This window comes from Corvus brachyrhynchos, unplaced genomic scaffold, assembly GCF_000691975.1.
Source record: "Corvus brachyrhynchos isolate BGI_N302 unplaced genomic scaffold, ASM69197v1 scaffold10, whole genome shotgun sequence".
Classification (NCBI taxonomy): Eukaryota; Metazoa; Chordata; class Aves; order Passeriformes; family Corvidae; genus Corvus; species Corvus brachyrhynchos.
Window position 1 is genome coordinate 9,377,389 of NW_008236180.1, and position 9,195 is coordinate 9,386,583.

General features: G+C 46.9%; 1 long non-coding RNA gene across 1 annotated transcript in view; it reads left to right on the forward strand.

The window, feature by feature from the left end:
* Window positions 1-1,126: 1,126 nt before the first annotated feature.
* Window positions 1,127-9,195, forward strand: part of LOC108446902 — a 15,437-nt gene continuing 7,368 nt past the window's right edge. Inside the window, exons 1-4 of the long non-coding RNA XR_001862238.1 lie at window positions 1,127-1,322; window positions 1,785-1,858; window positions 3,713-3,822; window positions 4,430-7,923. This is a non-coding gene — a long non-coding RNA (uncharacterized LOC108446902). The remainder of the gene's footprint in view (window positions 1,323-1,784; window positions 1,859-3,712; window positions 3,823-4,429; window positions 7,924-9,195) is intronic.

Here is a 9,195-nt window from a genome sequence, read left to right on the forward strand (position 1 = left end):
GCGCCCCTGCCGCGGGGATCCTGCCGGGATGCTCCGGGAGCGCTCCTGGCTCCGGGATCCTGCCGGGATGCTCCGGGAGCGCTCCTGGCTCCGGGATCCTGCATTCCCTGCAGGAGAAATGGCCGTGTCCAGGGACAATGGCAATGCGCTCTGTTTGCACACCCGCAGGTGAGTGTTGGTACAGAGCTGCAAAGGCCGGCTCACATCTGGAGGGTTGTGTTCAGTTCTGGGTCAAGAAAGAAAAGGAGGAACCGGAGAGAGTCCAGCAGAGGCTGCAGAGATGCTTTGGGGTCTGGAGCATCTCTGATGAGGAAAGACTGCGGCAGCTGGGCCTGGGCAGTCCGGAGAAGGGAAGGCTGAGAGGGATCCCATCAATCCATACAAACATCTAATCCCCTCAGACTGAGAGTGCAAAGTTAGAGCTGGCACATAGAGACAAAAAACCAACAATTATTCCTGGTTTTGGTTTGTTACAATAGTAGGAAAGAGTTCATTTCACCACTGTCTGCAGCCAGATTCTCTTACATTCTAAATAAACAAGGGCTGGAAAGAAAATGAAGGGTTTCTAATGAATATTCTGCCCAGTCTCTAAGCAGCTTAGGAATAGTATTTTAAACTGAACCCAGAACTTTTGAATCCAGGCTCTTCTTTCACTCCCTGAGCCACTGCTGTCCCTTTATGCTCTGTTACTTACAATATTTTGCTCACCAGGTTTTTTTAATTCTCTTGAATCGGGGAGAAGGGAAGCACCAGAATTTTTTTTCTCTTGTAGAAAAAATGCTTCTAACTTTTCTGAAACCTAGAAAAGGTTCTGCTCATTTTGAGGTAAAGTTGTAGTCAGGATTTTACTTTATCTGAACCACCTCTTATTCCATAGATTTCTTAATTGTCATTTCCATTGGCTCTTTCTCCTCTTCTCCACTGAGTAATGTGGAAACCTGCAAAGGCAGAATTCAGGGTTTGAGCTCAATTTGAGTTGTTTATTTGAGACATTTTTATTTCTTTTCCCACTATGTTTGCTCTGAGGCAAAGGTTGGTTTGCCCCCTGAATAGGGACCATCACTCTGATTTTGTTATTGCTGCTTAAAAATGCTTCCTGAAGATGCCCTGCTTTTTCCTCAGTGCAGTTCAGAAGGCAGAGTTGCTGTTCCAAAGGCCTGTCCTGCTTGTATCAACTTGGAAAGCTCAGATGGAAAAGGATTTCCCCAGGGCAGCCCTCCCCTGCCTGTGCAGGAGTTTCAGTGATGCCCACGGGAAGGGACCAGGATCGTCTGGTTCCACTTCAGAGGAACTCCATGTCTGGGGTCCTCATCGCTGCAAAGGTCAGGAATGCATCCCCAAACATTGATTTTTTTCCTGTTATTCCAAATTATTCCCCTTTGTGCTGGCCAGTGTGAGGATGGGGAGGGGAATTGGAGCAGTTGGTGCTGAAATAAAAGTGGTGAGGGAGCGCTGTGGGCAGGGGGATTTGCAGCTAAGTCAGCACTGTGGTCCCCCGGATCCATTAGCACCCCTCTGACCCTGCTGAGAGGGGAATAGCAGCACCACGTTTCTGCTTGACCTGGCACCAAAGCCAGCAACAAATCTCTTTATTTTCTGAAGTGGCTGCTTGGCAGTGCTGAGCCCAGGAGGGCAGCGAGCTCTGGGCAGCAGCAGTGGGTGAGGGATGGACAGTGGTGCCTCTCACCTCAGGATAGCCAGAGCAGGTACAGAGAATGCACGGAAGAAAAACTCCAAAAATTCTGATTTCTACTTCATTTCTGTCTCTATTTTCTCTGCGTCAGGAGGACCTACAAAAGATGAATTTTAGTAAGCAACTAACCTCATGGAGGCATTGGAACTCACACCCCCGGTGCTGGTGAGTGACTTACCCTCCATTGGTTCTCTGGTTTATTTTGTTTTGGTCTAGAAAATCTCCTTGAAACTCAAAAAATCTTCCTGGCAAATGCTTACTCAAAACTGACACATTTCCACACAAGAAATTGGTTTAAATAGCGAGTAATTTCCAGTGAAAACTTGTTCAGGCAAGAAAATACCCAGATATCTCTATTAATTGACCTAGTCCTGCCCTGCCAGTGATACCTGAGCACAACTTGGACAGTGCCTGCTCAGCTCATTCAGAGGACAAACTGTCCCTGAGGAGCTTTGGTTGTGACCATTGTCCCTCTGAGCCATCCATCCTCTACTGCACCATCCCCTCAACAGCCAACTTTGGCTTATATGTTTATTTTTAAAGACTTCTTCCCCTTCCATTACTCAATTTTCATCTTCTCTGAAACTCTTTCTGGCCCAGGCAAGAGGGGACACAGCAACGTGGGATTTGTTGATGAGGTGATTTTGAGTGGCAGCTCTCACTGCTGGCAGTCAGGGAACTCTGCCTTGGCTTTCTCAGCAGAAGCTGTGGCTGCCCCACCCCAGGCAGTGTCCAAGGCCAGGCTTGGAGCACCCTGGATAATGGAAGGTGTCCCTGGTCCCATAAAATTCTGGGATTTTATGGTTCCATAACTGAGTTTGTGATGCATCCCACCCCTGGCTCACGATGTCAGATATGGACTAAACTGGGTACTTTGGGGTGGAGTCCAACACTGGCAAATTTTCTTCATTGCAGTTGTCAGCTGCATTATTCAAAACAGCTTAATCCTGTCTGGCTCCTTGCACACAAATGTAACATGCTGATAATATCCATTCCCTTTCTTCTGTACCTTTGTCTGTCTCCATTATCATAATTCTGTCTCCCAGCTTTTTCCTCTGCTGAGCTTTCAGAGACCTTCCTAATCAACATTTGACACAGAGGGAAGATGGGTGGCACCAGGGTGGGTAAAAGGCTGTGCTGTAATTTGAGGGGCTCTACAATCATCTCCAGGAGTGACAGCACAGCCCAAGCAGCAGCTACAGCTCACTCACTCTGGGGAAAAACTATTTGATTTTAGATATAAATGTATTTATATTTATGTGCATATGCTTGTACACGTCAAATACTAATTTCTTTTATTCTAATTTCCTCTCATTTCCATCTGTCCCTGTGCCTCATCAGTCTGGGGCTGGGCTGGCTCTGCACAAGCTTTGCCTTTGAGGTGGCACAGAGCATCATTCCAGGGAAGAAACTGCCCCCAAAAGAGAAGTTCTCCTCTGTTCCCCTGTCACAGGGCTGTGGATGCACTGGTGTGGCTCTGACACCCCCGTGCCAACCAGTCAGTGCTGGGAACACTGGGATAGGAGCTCTGGACCCAGCACAGGGAGGACCTGGAGCTGCTGGAGAGAGTCCAGAGGAGGCTCCAGGATGAGCAGAGGGATGGAGCAGCTCTGCTGGGAGGAAAGGCTGGGAGAGCTGGGATTGTTCAGCCTGGAGAGGAGAAGCTTTGGAGTGACCTCACTGTGGGCTAGAGGAGCCAAGAGGAAAGATGGAGAGAGAGAGGATTTCTGAGGGATGGAGTGCCAGGACAAGGGGGAATGGCTTCAAATGGACACAGAGGAGGTTTAGATTAGAGATTAGGAGGGAATTGTTCCCTGGGAGGGTGGGCAGGCCCTGGCACAGGGTGCCCAGAGCAGCTGTGGGTGCCCCTGGATCCCTGGCAGTGCCCAAGGCCAGGCTGGACACTGGGGGTTGGAGCAGCCTGGGACAGTGGGAGGTGTCCCTGCCCATGGCAGAGAAGGCAGGAGATGATTTTTAAGGTCCCTTCCAACCCAATCTACACCATGATTCCTTTTCCAGGAGCAGGGGAGCCAGACTGGAGCCAGAGTCCCGTGGGAGGCACCTGGAGCCCCCGAAGGTGCCAGGCTGTGGACACACACAAGGAAATGTCCCACCAGAGCCTGGTGCAGGTAAGGGCAGAGCAGGAGCACCCCCTGACCCAGTCAGGGATCCGAGCCCTGATCCCACAGCGGGGCTGCCCAAGCCCAGACATTAAATGTGACCCAAACCACCTCCCATTTCCAGCCCCTATAATTCGTAATCCTATAACAAATGTCCCCATCACTTTTGATGTGTATATGAGATCCTTTCTGTCCTTAACAGGGGGAAGGATCACCTTGTCTCCCTCCTTGCTCTGCTGGAGGCCAGCAGGTTAATTCCATGCTCTATGCATGGATAAGAAGGAGGGTAAGAGGAAGGAGTAGGTCAGGCAGTGGCAAAGTTGAGCAGCTCTGCTTTAAACACTTCATGGGGAATTGTAAAACTTCTAAACAATTTAATAGATTAACTTCCCCTTTCAGTGGCATCAGTAAAACTGAATTATCATCCTCACTTTTAACTGATGCCCAGGCCCAATACTCATCCATCAGGGATCATTTACTGATAAAGCAATCAATCCTGCCACGGTGCAGAGGGGACAAACTACTCTAGATACCATCACCAAATATCCTTTCCACCCCAAAGCTTTCTGTGAGGCTTTGTCAATGAAAGTGCATTTGTCTCCCTTATCTGCTGCAGGATACGTGGAATACAAAGGAAGAAAGTAAAATCTGCATTTGATGTGCATGTGCAGGTGGCAGAGACATCACCCACCAGGAGGATCTGCCCCGTGCCAGGGGCTGAGCTCAGCCCCTGCACCACCACCTCAGGTACCACAGCGACAGAAATAAAGCAAATGGGAAGGATTGGAGAAAAAAAGAGAGAGAATGAGGGAAAAAATGTATTTCTGTTATCCTTGTTTTAGGAAATCTTCTGTGGCTTGAGCCAGAATCTCTAAAATCTTGGTCATCTTCTCAGAGATGCAAAATAGGCTTCTCTTTTTGACTCCTCACTGGTAACAGGTTTGGGTTGGACGTTTGCCTTTCTAATCTATTAAAGATTTGTTTCATTTATTTTCATTTGTATCAAAAAGCTCAAAGAGAACTGGAAAAAGTTATGAAAGTTTCTGTAATTCTTTTAATTAGCAATTGGATTTTGTTAAGCTCTGTCTTAATAAGCACAACTATAATTTAAAGAACTAACTTCAAAAATATTCTTTTTTACTCAAAATATCCCTACTTGTCCATTTCCACTAGAAAACAGGGAGATTTTTAGTAATAGGAAATCATGTTTGAATGAAACATAGAATAATTTATTTGCTAAAATAAGGATGATTTTAAAATGATTGATTTTCCTGCTCATTGTAGTTACATTTCTCTGTTATTTGACCACAAGGTGAAAGATCAGAGCAAGTTTATTTCTCATTCAGATATGAACTGTACTAAGACCCAACTCCTCGGGTATTTGTGGATGATAATGTGGCTACTGGAGCAAAAAGGAACCTGTCCCTACAGCTGCTGAGGAGTTGGGATTTCATCAACAAACAGGTTCAGGGTAAATTAAGAGATTCAGTGTAGCAGAGTTCTTCAAAGACTTTCTAGTTGTTCAACTCCAATTAAAAGTCAATTGAATTGGACACTTAATTCCCATTTGTGTCTATGAAAATCTCTCCTCTGTCATATCCTGGGTTCCAGTTCTGGGCTGAAAAAGCAGGTGCACAAAAATGTATAAAGAATGCAATGAAAGTATTTATTTTGGGGAGTATTATGGCATTTATAATATTTAACAAAGAGTATTTCCACAAAAGCACACACACCACCAGATAATAACAAATTAAGATTTTAATATTTGCATTTATGTGTGTGACCTATCAGCCAAGAAATTGTGTGATTTTTGTGTCCAGAAAATAGGTTCTGTGCTGTGTGCCAAAGGCACCTCCGAGCAGCTGACGGAGGACAGCCAGCACAGCCCTGCTGGTGACACAAAACTGAGCATCTCTGTAAGGGAATTAACAGGGGCAGCAACTGTAGTGGGGCTCAGAAGTGATGACAATAGAAAATTCTTCAGGGAAGACAGTCTGACTCTGCAGAAAGTTACTGACATATGTAGGACAGGAGAAACAGCCCAAGAGCAAATACAAATCCTGTCTGAAGATCGTGTGGTGAAATGTATCAGAAGGAATTACAGGAGATGAAAATGCAAAGGTAACGTGTAAGGCAGCGCTGTGTGTGCCTGCTGCAGAGAAAACCAACAGTGCCAGAACTACAGGAGCCCCTGGAAGGTCAAACCCTGATACTTAGCCTCAAATACCTTTGAATTTTTCTGTCAGTCAGGTTTGAGTGAGCAGGCCAAAACCCACTGTGGAAGATTCTGATCTTGGGAGAGACTCACAAGCTGAAGGACTTTATTCCTTGCTCCTGGTGGGGATGTGAGTGACAGCTCCCAGGGGCAGCCACTCCCTGCAAAGCTCTGTGATCTGGGGCTGAAGCACTGTCAGAAATGTTCTGGAACTTTCCATTGCGCCCGCCAGCGCTGAGCACACAGAGCTGGCAGTCTGGGCACCCAAAGCAGAGATTGCAGCAATCCTAATGCAAACCTCAGCTTGTAAATCCATTAAAGATCTGGTGAACACTGCCCTTCCCTCCCCACCCTCCTCTGCTGAGCAGATTTCGTGTCAACCCAACAAATCTTTGGTGTTCACCAAAGAGCTGCCAATGGGACGGGACCCACCAGGAGAGCCAGAGCTCCCCATCCCTGTGGCCCTGCAGAGCTGCTGAAGGTGACTTGACTGGGCTTGAGTGGTTTTATTTAACCTGTGGATAAACTGTCTGCAAAGAACTGTCCAGGCTCTGAGAAGAGCACAGTGATTGCAGGGAGAATGAATTGAATCGTTGAGGTGTGGCCCTGCTGAGCAGCATTTGGCCAGCAGCAGTTGGGATGCCAGCAGCAGGAACCAAAGTCAGCCCCACTGGCTGAAGGATTCTTCCTGTAAGCTGAGCCTGGTTTTAAAAAATTTACAAATCTCCTTCTATCACTGTGCTGGTCACTCATTCCCCAGAGGACCCTGACCAACACTTCTGTGCAGAGCAAATACCAGCAGCAGCTCCTAATTCTGCTCAGCAGCTGATAGGGATGCCAAGGGCTGCTAAATGATGGAAAGCAAGTGAAGAAACAAAAACTTACCCCGTAACATCAAATATGGCATAATGCACTGGCACCCTGTGCATGGACAGAGAGGAAGGCACAGGAGGAACAGCAGAAAGGTGAAAAGCTCACAATTACCACAAGCATGGCAATGGGAAGCTGAGCTGAGGCCCATCGTTTCTCCAGGACATCAGGCAAGAACCGAAGGATTCACCATCTGCCAGGGTCACAGGTGTTTGTCACCTGGGTGCAGGGGATGGTTTGGGGGCCTGTGGAGCTGCCTGTCCCCTCCCTGAAGGGGATCCACTTTATCCCCAAGGAGAGAAGAAAAGCACAGAGCCCCCAGGGAGCTGCAGGAGCCTCCCACAGCTCCGGGCTCTGTTCCAGCCCTGCCGTGCCCAGGGCAGCCCAGTGTTCCCAACACTCCCAGTAACTGCTGTGGCCACCACAGTGGGAGCAGGATCTGTGTGCAGGGGCTGTCACATCATCTTATTCCAATACATCTCACTCCAGGCATTTTGTTTCTCAAACAGTCCCTGGGCCCCTCTGGAAACCATCCTGAGATTGAGTTTTCAATATTTTTTAACAGTATTAGAAGTGACTTCTCGCCTCTGTGTGTACAAATGATTGGAACTACCCCTGTTTATCCCTGTGACAGATTTCTGTGCTAATTAGATATTATTTTACACCTCCAACCAAATCCCAGCTCTTTGGGAAATCAAAGCCTCAGCTAAACCCCTCAGAACAGCTCCTTCCTCGTGGAGAACACTCCCAAGCACTCCTCATCCCACCACGAGGACGTGGGGATGCCAAAGGTGCAAGCAAATGCATGCTGACCAAGAGAGACACATCAAAACAAGCTTTTGAAGCGGAATGATTTCCAAATCACGTGCAAAGTGAGGCTGAGGTGGTATTTTTACAACTAAAGGAACCTGGGCACAGGACAAGGTGGTGCCCTCCACCCTCAGGACTTTTGTCAAGGTCCACCAGGATCTGGAAGGGACTCTCACCCCCTGGGAACCGATCAGGATCAACAAATATTAACAGAGGTAAGACTCACAAGCAAATTTTCAAAGCACCTGAGCACCAAAGCACCACTTTCTGTGTTTATTACTCACAACAAACCCGTGATTTCTATAAGCACTTTGCTTCTATTTGATTAAATAGGGAAGACCCAGCTTTTTCCAGGTGCCCCCCAGATCCCACCCCACTGGGACACCACTGCTGAGCTCATCTGGGAATCTGGCTGCAGGGGCGTGTGCTGAGAGCCTGGAAAATCCAGCTCACCCCGAGCTGGCAGCTGATCCTGAAACAATATCTGGAAATCCACTCGCAGCATTTGCAGTAACGACCCATTTGCATACACAAAAGCTGACTTTTGGCATCAATAACATTTTCTTATAACTTTCCCTTGAAAATCTGATCCAGACTGTCTAGACAAGTCAAAAGGCTCATTTGTGCTTAATATTTTATAATTTATCATTGTGCCTTCCATTTGGATACATTTGGAAAGGGCTCCTAGGGAAGCTGGAGTGCTGGGAGGATGTAGTTTTACAGGCCACTCACATAATCCCCTGCTCTGGTCAGACAGACCCTTGAAGTTTGTTCTAAAGCTCACACACACAAACTCAGCCTCATAAATCTCCTTCTACCCACTGGCACGCACTTGAGACACCCCCAGCTCATCCAAACACACACATTTGCTTTTTATTTCCTCCTATAGCTTTCTTTTTTCAATAGGAGCATTGTAAATGTTTCAGCAGGTGAATGTTGTAGAGCTAAAAGAAATTTAAATGTGCCATGTATTTGCTAAGCAAAGATACCCTGGCAAGACACGGAGACACCTTTAAAAGGGTCTGTCTCTCTCTTTCTTACTCAAAATGCAGCTTTTACAAATATGACATCTGAAAATTAAAATGTTTGTTCTGAAAGTAATAGCCAAGATCATGGAATATTTATGTGATCATTAATATTTGAATTTTGAATAATGTATACTTATATATACCCACCAAAGGAAGCAATGTGGGTTTTACAGTAAAGTCATATTGTCTCCCCTGTAACAAGTGCAGGGGCAGCTTTATTTGCATTGCTCACTTGCAGGGATGCAATATCAGATTACACCCTTAATTCTGATTCCTGGAAATATCCACGTCGGGCTCTCTCCCTCTGCGCACGCAGGAGGTCCAGATTCAGAACAACCTCTTCTAAAAGCTGGGTGTGAAACAGCTCCTCCTTGAATCCATTCAATTCCATTTGCTCCTAATTGCATCTGCTCCTCACCAAAATTTTATCCCTGGCAAACACAAACCCCGTGCCAGCAC